At 38.0% G+C, this 11,711-nt stretch overlaps 1 non-coding gene across 1 annotated transcript; it reads left to right on the plus strand.

Annotated features, from left to right (window-relative positions):
• Nucleotides 10,576-10,648, plus strand: TRNAE-CUC. The gene has a single exon. It is a non-coding gene; the product is annotated as a tRNA-Glu (tRNA).

The following is an 11,711-nucleotide window of genomic DNA, read 5'->3' on the forward strand; positions in this document are numbered from 1 at the left end:
TGTTCAGTCACTTAATGTGTCCAGCTCTTTGCAATCCCATAGACTGCAGAACACCAGGCTTCTCCATCCCTCATCATCTCTCAGAGCTTGCTCAAACTTGTTCCACTGAGTTGGTGATGCCATCCAGCTATCTTGCCCTCTGTTGTCCCCTTCTCCTCCTGCCTCCAATCTTTCCCAGCATCAGGGTCTTTTCTAATGAGTCAGGTCTTCATTTCAGGTGGCCAAAGTATTGGAGCTTCAGCTTTAGCTTCAGTCCTTTCAATGAATATTCAGGGTTGATTTCCTTTGGGGTTGACTGGTTTGATCTCCTTGCTGTCCAAGGGGCTCTCAAGAGTCTTCTCCAACACCACAGTTTAAAAGCATCAGTTCTTCAGCTCTCAGCCTTCTTTATGGTCCAATTGTCACATCCATACATGACTACTGGAAAAACTATAGCTTTGTCTATACAGACCTTTGCCAGCACAGTAATGACTCTGCTTTTTAATATCTATCTAGGGATTAGTGAGAGTATCGAAATTGCATGCATGCATGCTAAATCACTTCGGTTGTGTCCAATTCTTTGTGACCTTATGGACTGTAGCCCTCCAGGCTCCTCTGTCCATACCCTTCTCCAAGGGATCTTCCCAACCCAGGGCTTGAACCTATTTCTCTTATATCTCTTGCATTGGCAAGTGGGTCTAAATTGTAGTTCAGTGACTAAATCAGTTTTATTTATATATATATATAGGGGTTCAGTGCACAGAAAATTATATTAAAGGTAAAGAAAATTACCTTAGTAGAGAATTCAGGGAGAGAAAAATTAGAAATAATGACAGATCTGAGAAAATATCTGATTTGGGGAGCAAGAGGAGGCAGGAGAAGAATAGTCTGGAGAGTTAGGAGGCAAATCAGAAGAGTGTTCCATTCTAGAAACCAAGAAAATGCATCTTAATAGGGCTTGGCTAAGGTGCCAAGTGTGGCAGTGAGGTCAAGGATGGTTAAATTGAACTAAAAGTCTTCATAAAAGTCTTCTAGATGATTCTCTTTAGGCCACTAGGACCCTGAAGGATGCAGTTTCAGCAGAGTTGTGGGTTGAGAGAGTTTCAGCAGTGTATATCTTCTCATTCTTTTAATGTATTTGATAGCAAAAGGAATGAGAAAAAATGAAAGGGTAGCTCTTGTTTTTCTTTTCTTGAGCTATTTCAATGGAAATTTAGCTGCAGCATTAGAAGAAAAACAAACTCTCATAAGACTCACTAGTAGCAAAAATGGCTTTAGTCTAAAGTTAAAGGCTTGTGAGCCCCATTGGGGTTGCCCTTGGGCTGCCCAATACATGCTATGAGCCTCACTTAGTCAAACCACTTGGGAGAGGAGAGACTCTCATGGGTAAAGCAAATAGAAGCAGTGTAATAAGCCAACATCAATCCCATGAAGAGGAAGAATATGACAAAGCATTTGCTTTAGGAAAAATATGGGGGTAGGGAGAAAGAGGGAGACAATGCCAAGAATAAATATCTGAAAAAAATACATTTTTCTAGAATTACTTGTGTTGTTCAGCCAGTTTAAAGCTTAACAGAGCAAAATTGTCTTCTGAGCACACAATTCTTATTTTCCAAGTTGTTCCCCATGTTGTTTTCTTCTTGCCTGGAATAGATTATTTCCTTATTAACACATTTCCAGATTCTACCCAAAATGTGAAGTCTAGTCCATTATACTTCCTCCTTGATATCTTCTCTAACTCACAGTAGTTTCAAGATGCTCAGATAAACTACACTGTACTGTCTATAAAATGCATAAAAAAGAGCAACAAATATCTATTAAATACCTATTATAAACAGTGCATGTACATTGAGACAGTTACTTCAAGTCTTGCATTGTACAGTATTCTGATTATTTCATGTATACATCCTCTCATTCTCTTAATATATTTGACATATTAAATTATATTGTTTACATTTGAAAAGTTCAAATCTTGTATTGTCCTTTTGTAAATCTTTCTTTCCTATACAGGGAACAGTTATAGGCTGGTTAAAAAAATATTAAATGGTTCTTACTGAATTGGATTGAAATTTTTAAAAAAAAGTTTATTCATTGATATCTTTATGTATAGTACAACATAGTAACTCTTGAGTAGCTGAAGATAAACTATAGTATATCTTTGTTCAAAACACTGTGCTTTTTTAAAAGTAGGTTCTGGAGAAAAGGAATGGTTCCTCTAAGAAATGAATTTGGAAACAAGTGGAAGATAAGAGTAATTTATCAATATCATCAATTCATCTGTAACAAGGATAAGACCTTTTGAAATAAATTAATTGACCCTCCCCCATCCAGCCAGAGGCATTCATTATCTGAGGCAGGATTTGGATTATTAAAGCAGGGATACAAAGAGGAAAAAAAATCAGTGTTCTAGGAAGGCTGTTGTTTTTATTTTTTATCAGTGTGTAGTGAGACAAAAGGACTTGTGGCAAAAGAAAGTGGCTTTCTAAATTCCAAGAGCTACTTACTTATACAAATTAAACTTTGGAGATATGAAAATATGCTTTAGTATATATAGAAAGAAAAAAAAATGCAGGGAAAGCTCAACTTCAACAAAAGAAAGCAAAAGATATGGTCCTGATAGTGATTCTGAGGGAATTCAAGGGGAGGAGGCAAGAATCCTAATTATGTGTCCTGGCTTTCCCCTAAAGAAGTTGCAAAAGGTAAGAGAAAGGTTTGAAAAAATTCTCTGTACTAGATGTTTCAGATGTAGCTCAGGAAAATGACAGAGTTCTGAAGAAAATACCTCAGATCAGAATGATGGTGACCATATGGAGCCAACTAAGATGTTTCTAGGATGTCCTTTAAAAATTGCTGTCCTAGAAGTGTTTAATCAGAGGAAAGTCCTGGAAAAACCTTCACAGGCTGGCTCACATCAACATCAAGGTAACCTCTAAAGGGGAGAAAGGGCTGCATGGCATACTGAGGAAGAATGGAAGGGACAGTGGGGAATAAATCTAGATGTTCCTTAAGAAAGTAGGAGGCACAAGAAAGTAGTTGAATTGAGAAGCAACAGATGTTCAATGAGACCACCATAGTGAGACTAGGAGCAGATGAAAGGAAATTAACCAGAGATTCTTTAGAATCAATAAAAGCTGAGGTAAAGCTGATAGACCAGTGGAAACTGAGATAGATTTATCTTTGACATTTACAAGCCATAAATTCAGTAATGTCATTACTGAATGCCACCCCGATCCCCATCATACACCGAAAAAAAAAAAAAAAAAAGAAAAGCTGTATTAACAACAATTCAGTGGGCACTAGTGCCATATGGCTAGTAACTAAAGAAACCAGACTGCCTTTGTCACATTATAGACCAGCAAAGACATGAAGGACATGTAGACCACCTTTCTCTTTGCAAAGAGAATGCTGACGCTTTTCCATAAACCCAGACATCGTCTTGAGAAAAAGGACTGAAAGAAGAGAAATACCACTATGAAGAAGCTTACCTTTTAAATTAACAGAATATTTTCCAGAAGACTGCTTAAATGCAGAAGTCTGTGATTCTTTTAATTACCAGGTTTAGGTTTGTATTTACTTACACCCAAAAGGATGGAGGGCTTGAGCGTTAGTCATGGCAAATGAGTAGCAGCATTTCTTTTTTGCACGTTTTGAATCACAGACTACACATTTTGATACATAAACTAATAGGAGAGTCACAAAAATGTTGGAAAACATGGTTTTGAGAAAGGCATTTTTAAAGTTGTCATGATATTTTATTGTCATTATTTTTTAATTTACAGTGAAAAGTAGGTAAAAAAATAATTGGAAATAACACAAGTTTTCCTTTGTACAAGAAAATAGAGTATGTAGTGCAATGAATAGCAATGGTAAAGCAAGGCCAATCTCGCATCACAGGATCAAGATGGGTGCTACTGCTAGGAAACTGAACACAATCCACATTTCAATACCTGAAGCATCATAGATGAAAGGAGAAAGCCTGTTTTCTAAAACAAGCAAACTGGGATTAAATAAAATAGATTAGGATAAAGTTTATTACTAAAGGTATAGTTTCTAGAAAGTTGTGTTTATTTAAATCTTGCTCTAAATTGTGTCCCTCTTTTGATATACTGTGGAAATGATAAAATGTAGCAATTTATCTGGGCTTCCCAGATGGCACTAGTGGGAAAGAACCCGCTGCCAGTGCAGAAGACATGAGACCTGGGTTCAGTCCCTGGGTTGGGAAAATCCCCTGGAGGAGGGCATGCAACCCACTCCTACATTTTTGCCTGGAGAGTCCCATGGACAGATAAGCCTGTTGGGGTGCAGTCCATGAAGTTGCAAAGAATCCGACACAACTAAAGCAACTTAAGCAAAAACATGAAAAGCAATTTATCTATTTTTATTTTAATAAATGTTTTATAAGTAAAAGGTTAATTGAGGGAAAACATATACTGTATAAAATTCAGAAATTTATGACAGTACAGTGCCTTGTGGGACTTCTCAGGTGACTCAGTGGTAAAGAACCCGCCTACCAATGTAAGAGACATAAGGGGTGCAGGTTCGACCCCTCAGTCATAAAGATCCCCTGGAGGAGGGCATGCAACCCTCTCCAGTATTCTTGCCTGGAGAATCCCATGGACAGAGGAGCCTGGCAGGCTACAGTTCCTAGGGTCACAAAGAGTTGGACACGACTGAAACAATTTAGCACACACACACAGTGCCTTGTAGAACGGGCTCGTGTTCGCAAGCCAAATATCATCAATAGCCTGTTGGCAGATACTGAAACAAGGCATGTAGTTTCAGGGAGGTGTCCCAAAGCTGTTAGGTGGCAACAGGTACCACTTTAATAAACACATCATTTCATAAGTAATCTGTTTAGGATAATTATATTGTCATAGAAGTTGAAGAAATCTTGTCAATTTGAGATTTGGGTTTCTTAAGATATAAAAATAAGACTGAGACTGTTTCTTTCTGGCTGAAAACTCTCAGTTTATTAGAAAAAACTTTGGTATATTTACTTGTAAGATATATATTTATTATCACCTGTGTCTTCCAATGCTCTTGAAAAAGTCATTCATGTTTATTGTTATATTACTTTCACGAAGAAAACAGCTACTGCTTCATAGCACTGCAAATACCGTATAATGCCACATCATTTTTCAAATTTTATAATAAAATATGGAAATAACTTGATAATTATATCTGCTTCTTTAAAATATTCTCCCTCCCAATCCATGTCCGTCTCCCTCAAAAATAATTTCCCACAGTTATGCTTCAGGTGTAAAAATGTTATTACAGTAAAGTTGGAAGCTTTAAAAGGAAATACAAGCTATAATATGGATATAAAAACATGTTTAACTTGACTAGTAATCAAAGGAGAAGTAAAAACAAGATTTCAAATTGTTGCTCGCTAAATTTAACAAAAAGTTATGTGTTTTGTTTTTATTATTAATACTCATACTTGCCACTGGGCTCTAAGAGAGATACTCTTATTTACTGTTGGTGGAAGTATGAGTGCAAGCACACGTGCTAAGCTACTTCAGTCGTGTCCAGTTCTTTGTGACTCTATGGCCTCCTCTGTCCATGGGATCCTCCAGGCAAGAATATGGGAGTGGGTTGCCATGCCCTCCTCCAGGGGATCTTCCCAGCCCAAGGAGAGAACCTGCGACTCCTGCATTGCAGGCAGATTGTTTACCACTGAGCTACCTGGGAAGCCCTGGTAGAAGCACAATTTGGTGCAATCTTTCTGTAAAGTACTTTGAAAATATGTATGGAATATCAACAAATGTTCATGGAGTTTGAACCACAGTCTGCATACCTAAGAATCTAAAGATATGTCAAGGAATCATGTGAAAGCACTTTCACTGAATATTGTTAGGGAGAAAATGGAAACTCTCTAAATGTACAAAGATACGAAGCTAATTAAACCAAAACAGAACTGTTTTTGTTTGCCCAGTTTAAAAATGGCAATATGGGCTCTTGAATTCAATTCTCTACTTGCCAACATCAGACTTGACCCAAAGGGCCATTTCATTCTGGCATTAATTCCTTTGTTAATGATATAATAAGTTGTTGAGTAAGAACATTTTCAAAGGATATATATATATATATATATATATATATATAAAAGACAACAGAAAATGCTCACCATGAAAGTTTTGCTGATGTGGGTATATTTGGGAGGTGGAGAGAAATAGTCCAAAGTACTAACAGATTTTAACTTTCAGTGGTAAAATTTTCTTAACTTTTCTCTTTTTAACATTTCTTCTTTAATATTTATGAGTTTTCACAAATTTCCAAGAGGTTCACTCATTTTAAAATCAGAAAGAAAATAAAATGATCAGTACTGAAGACAAAATAAATTCTGAAAACTTCATATCTATTATATTTTACAAATAAAATTCAAGTTTCCCCAGATTCACCTGTTTGTAAACAATGTCCTATTAAATATTTTCATAAAAATAGAAATGAAGTTCAGATACTTTCAAAAATTAAGTTAGACTCTGTCTCTAAATCATGAATAGCAAAGGTAGTATTTCACATTTTTATAGTAATCCACTTTTTCAAAGAAGTTACATATATGTGAATCATCTCTCTCTTCTCCTTCAACCTGATTTCATGACTGAATCAGAGAATCTGAGCTGCAAGAACCCTAGGAGTCAACCAATTGAAATCCTGCTTAGTGCAAAAGAATTTATCATAACCTGTCTGTGAAAGTGAAAGTGTTAGTCATTTCCCATGTCTGACTCTTTGCAACCCCGTGGACTGTAGCTTTCCAGGCTTCTCTGTCCATGGAATTCTCCAGGCTAGAATACTGGAATGGATAGCCATTCTCTTCTCCAGGGGATCTTCCTGATCCAGATTGAACCCAGATATTAAGGGCAAATTCTTTACCATCTGAGCCACTAGGAAGCTTGAGAGAGGCTCTATTCAACCTTGTAAGTGTTATTAAAGCTCATGACACCACAAAGATTTTTCATTTGCTGGACAGTTTTAGTGGTTATAAAGTCCTAATATTAAATGAAAACATGTCAAAAGAAAGCAGTGGCTGCTAATCTTGAACTTTCTTATGTAAAAAGGAATTGGCCATTCCCAATCCTGAGTGTCCATTTTTCTAAAACTGGTCCATAGACCACCTGCATGAACCCACCTGAGAATTTCTTTTGAAATGTAGATTTCCAGACCCCACCTGACACCTTCTGAACCAGAATATCTGTAAGTGGAGCCAGGAATATATATTTTTCACTAGCTTCTTACTGATTCTTGGATGTCTGGGTGGATAGAAGGTCCTTCTGAGAAGGAATGAACCCTTTTAGTTTCTTGCTTTGCCTTGGAGATGGCCTTGTAAGCTCCTGAATCAGTTTTCTTTTAGTCATCAAATAGGACTTGAGGGCCATTTCCCCCTCCAGTGTCGCTACTCTTGTAAACTCCCACTTGTTCAACATCATTTACTGTGTCAGGCACTATACCTTGTGCTGAGGACACAAAAACTGAGTACATGTTGTCTTTGCTGGTAAGGAGCTCATTGCTAGGCACAGCATCCTCCGGTCTATGTAGCTGACAGGTTGATCTTTCCTGGTATCAGGATTTGATTATTTTTCCTCTATACCTTTCTCTGGAAGGTAATTCAGTTGGAAAGCTCCTATCTCAAGAATACATACTAGGATTTACTTTTCTAAGAATTGGTCTCTAGTGATTAGAATCAATTCTGTCCCTTTATTTCGGAAAGCAGTCCCAGTTATATTCTTTTTAAACTGAAGTGAAAATTATGTAACATAAAAGTAATTATTTTAAAGTGAACAATTCAGTGATATTTAGTACATTCATAATGTGTAATCACCATCTGTACTAGTTCTAAAACATTTTTTAAAAACCCAAAAGGATACATCATAGACATTAGGCAGATTCTCCCCATTCACTGTCTACTTTGTGAATACTTTTGCTAGTTTCTTTTCTGTTTAACTTCTCTTACCTCTTACTCTCTGTCCAGTTAAGACTTTTTATGCTAAAAGATAGTTTCTGACTTCATCAGCATTTATTCTGTTTAGTGTTCTATATTGTAGGCAGCTGATATCATCTTGTTTTTGTATTTCATTCCAATCCCAAAGAAAGGCAATGCCAAAAAAAGCTCAAACTACTGCACAATTGCACTCATCTCACATGCTAGTAAAGTAATGCTCAAAATTCTCCAAGCTAGGCTTCAGCAATATGTGAACCATGAACTTCCTGATGTTCAAGCTGGTTTTCAAAAAGGCAGAGGAACCAGAGATCAAATTGCCAACATCCGCTGGATCATGGAAAAAGCAAGAGAGTTCCAGAAAAACATCTATTTCTGCTTTATTGACTATGCCAAAGCCTTTGACTGTATGGATCACAATAAACTGTGGAAAATTCTGAAAGAGATGGGAATACCAGACCACCTAACCTGCCTCTTGAGAAATCTGTATGCAGGCCAGGAAGCAACAGTTAGAACTGAACATAGAACAACAGACTGGTTCCAAATAGGAAAAGGAGTACATCAAGGCTGTATATTGTCACCCTGCTTATTTAACTTATATGCAGAGGACATCATGAGAAACACTGGACTGGAAGAAATACAAGCTGGAATCAAGATAGCCGAGAGAAATATCAATAACCTCAGATATGCAGATGACACCACTTTTATGGCAGAAAGTGAAGAGGAACTAAAAAGCCTCTTAATGAAAATGAAAGAGGAGAGTGAAAAAGTGGGCTTAAAGCTCAACATTCAGAAAACGAAGATCATGGCACCTGGTCCCATCACTCCATGGGAAATAGATGGGGAAACAGTGGAAACAGTATCAGACTTTATTTTGGGGGGCTCCAAAATCACTGCAGATGGTGATTGCAGCCATGAAATTAAAAGATGCTTACTCCTTGGAAGAAAAGTTATGACCAACCTAGATAGCATATTCCAAAGCAGAGACATTACTTTGCCAACTAAGGTCTGTCTAGTCAAGTCTATGGTTTTTCCAGTAGTCATGTATGGATGTGAGAGTTGGACTGTGAAGAAGACTGAGTGCCGAAGAATTGATGCTTTTGAACTGTGGTGTTGGAGAAGACTCTTGAGAGTCCCTTGGACTGCAGGGAGATCCAACCAATCCATTCTGAAGGAGATCAGCCCTGGGATTTCTTTGGAAGGGATGATGCTAAAGCTGAAACTCCAGTAATTTGGCCACCTCATGAGAACAGTTGACTCATTGGAAAAGACTCTGATGCTGGGAGGGATTGAGGGCAGAAGAAGAAGGGAACGACTGAGGATGAGATGGCTGGATGGCATCACTGACTCGATGGACGTGAGTCTGAGTGAACTCAGGGAGTTGGTGATGGACAGAGAGGCCTGGCATGCTGCGATTCATGGGGTCGCAAAGAGCTGGACACTACTGAGCGACTGAACTGAACTGAACTGAAATGATTGTACAGCAGAAGAACTATCAAAATAATTAAAACCTTCCAAACAAAGGTACGAACCATTAAGTGTAGACCTGACCAATAAGAACAGATATAACATATAAAGAAATGAATGTCTACTAGCTTAGGTATACACCGTAGGGATATCCAATCTTCAATTCACTTGAGTCTTCTCTGTACCTTTTGTGTTTTGCTCGTTTGTTTTGTTTTGTGAGAAATGGGCAATATTTGTGCTTTTTCATTTACATATTTGGCTATGTAGAAACCCCGGGGAATGAATCATTCTGGATAGCTGAAAATTTTAATCATTTTTGATGGAAATCTTTCTAAAATGGATTTCACACTTCCCTGCCTTCTTAAACAGAGTGGATGGAATGTAATTAATCTTTTTTTGATGACTTGATTTTATCATTATGAACATTAATGACTGTGCTGTTCTATCCAGAGATGCCATCCTAGACACTGCTTGAAGTATGCAGGATGGCCTGTGGTCCTATTAGTCTTTATGAATATTTGTGTCTAGGTTATATTCTTCTTTTACTGGTAGATCCCCAGTTGCCATTCTTGCTGCTCATAATGAAGCAAAAAGAGGTGGGATTAGAAGGAAAAGAAACTGTGTTCAGATCCAGCTCTTAATTTGGGGATCAATTACTCAGTCCAATTACTTTATCTGTAAAATGATCACAGCAATGCACTTAATTGAGATGTGAAAGTGAAAAGTGAAAGTTGCTCAGGCATGTCTGACTCTTTGTTACCTCATGGACTATACAGTCCATGGAATTCTCCAAGCCAGAATATTGGAGTGGGCAGCCTTTCCCTTCTCTATGGGATCTTCCCAATCCAGGGATTGAGCCCAGATCATCCCAACCCAGGGATCCAACCCAGGTTTCCCACATTGCAGGAGAGTAAAGATTAAATAATGGATCTTAAGTATAGTGAAAAATAAACCAATGTTAATTCCTGTTCCCTATCAGGGTGCTTACAAATAAAAATGAATTTTGTAATTTTTATTCTGCTGTGGAAATGGAATCTGGGTGGTTGAGTTGAAAGAATTACATACAAATTCAGATTAATGAGTTTTTTGAGGAGTAAGACACCAGTACTCTCAGTTTTATTACATATAGACTTTGTGACATTGACATTGGGTACTTAGAGATACTTCTTAACTCTTAGCTATGTAAAACATATGCCTGGCTAGCTCAGATGGTAGAGCATGAGACTCTCAATCTCAGGGTCATGGGTTCAAGCCCCACATTGGGCGGCAGGTGAACTGTACAAAAAAGATCTTCACAACCCAGATAATCATAATGGTGTGATCACTCATCTAGAGCCAGACATCTTGGAATGTGAAGTGAAGTGGGCCTTAGAAAGCATCACTACAAACAAAGCTAGTGGAGGTGATGGAATTCTTCAGCGACTTCAAATCCTAAAAGATGATGCTGTGAAAGTGCTATACTCAATATGCCAGCAAATTTGGAAAACTCAGCAGTGGCCACAGGACTGGAAAAGGTCAGTTTTCATTTCAATTCCAAAGAAAGACAATGCCAAAGAATGCTAACTACCACACAATTGCACTCATCTCACATGCTAGTAAAGTAATGCTCAAAATTCTCCAAGCCAGGCTTCAAGCCAGCAATACGTGAACCGTGAACTTCCAGATGTTCAAGCTGGTTTTAGAAAAAGCAGAGGAACCAGAGATCAAATTGCCAACATCTGCTGGCATCATGGAAAAAGCAAGCGAGTTCCAGAAAAACATCTATATTGGCTTTATTGACTATGCCAGAGCCTTTGACTGTGTGGATCACAATAAACTGTGGAAAATTCTGACAGAGATGGGAATACCAGACCACTTGACCTGCCTTTTGAGAAATCTGTACGCAGGTCAGGAAGCAACAGTTAGAACTGGACATGGAACAACAGACTGGTCTCAAATAGGAAGAGGAGTACGTCAAGGCTGTATATTGTCACCCTGCTTATTTAACTTATATGCAGAGGACATCATGAGAAACGCTGGACTGGAAGAAACACAAGCTGGAATCAAGATTGCCGGAGAAATATCAATAACCTCAGATATGCAGATGACACCACCCTTATGGCAGAAAGTGAAGAAGAACTAAAAAGCCTCTTGATGAAAGTGAAAGAGGAGAGTGAAAAAGTTGGCCTAAAGCTCAACATTCAGAAAACGAAGATCATGGCATCCAGTCCCATCACTCCATGGGAAATAGATGGGGAAACAGTGGAAACAGTGTCAGAGTTTATTTTTGGGGGGCTCCAAAATCACTGCAGGTGGTGATTGCAGCCATGAAATTAAAAGACGTTTACTC

Source organism: Capra hircus, chromosome 3 (genome assembly GCF_001704415.2).
Source record: "Capra hircus breed San Clemente chromosome 3, ASM170441v1, whole genome shotgun sequence".
Lineage (NCBI taxonomy): Eukaryota > Metazoa > Chordata > Mammalia > Artiodactyla > Bovidae > Capra > Capra hircus.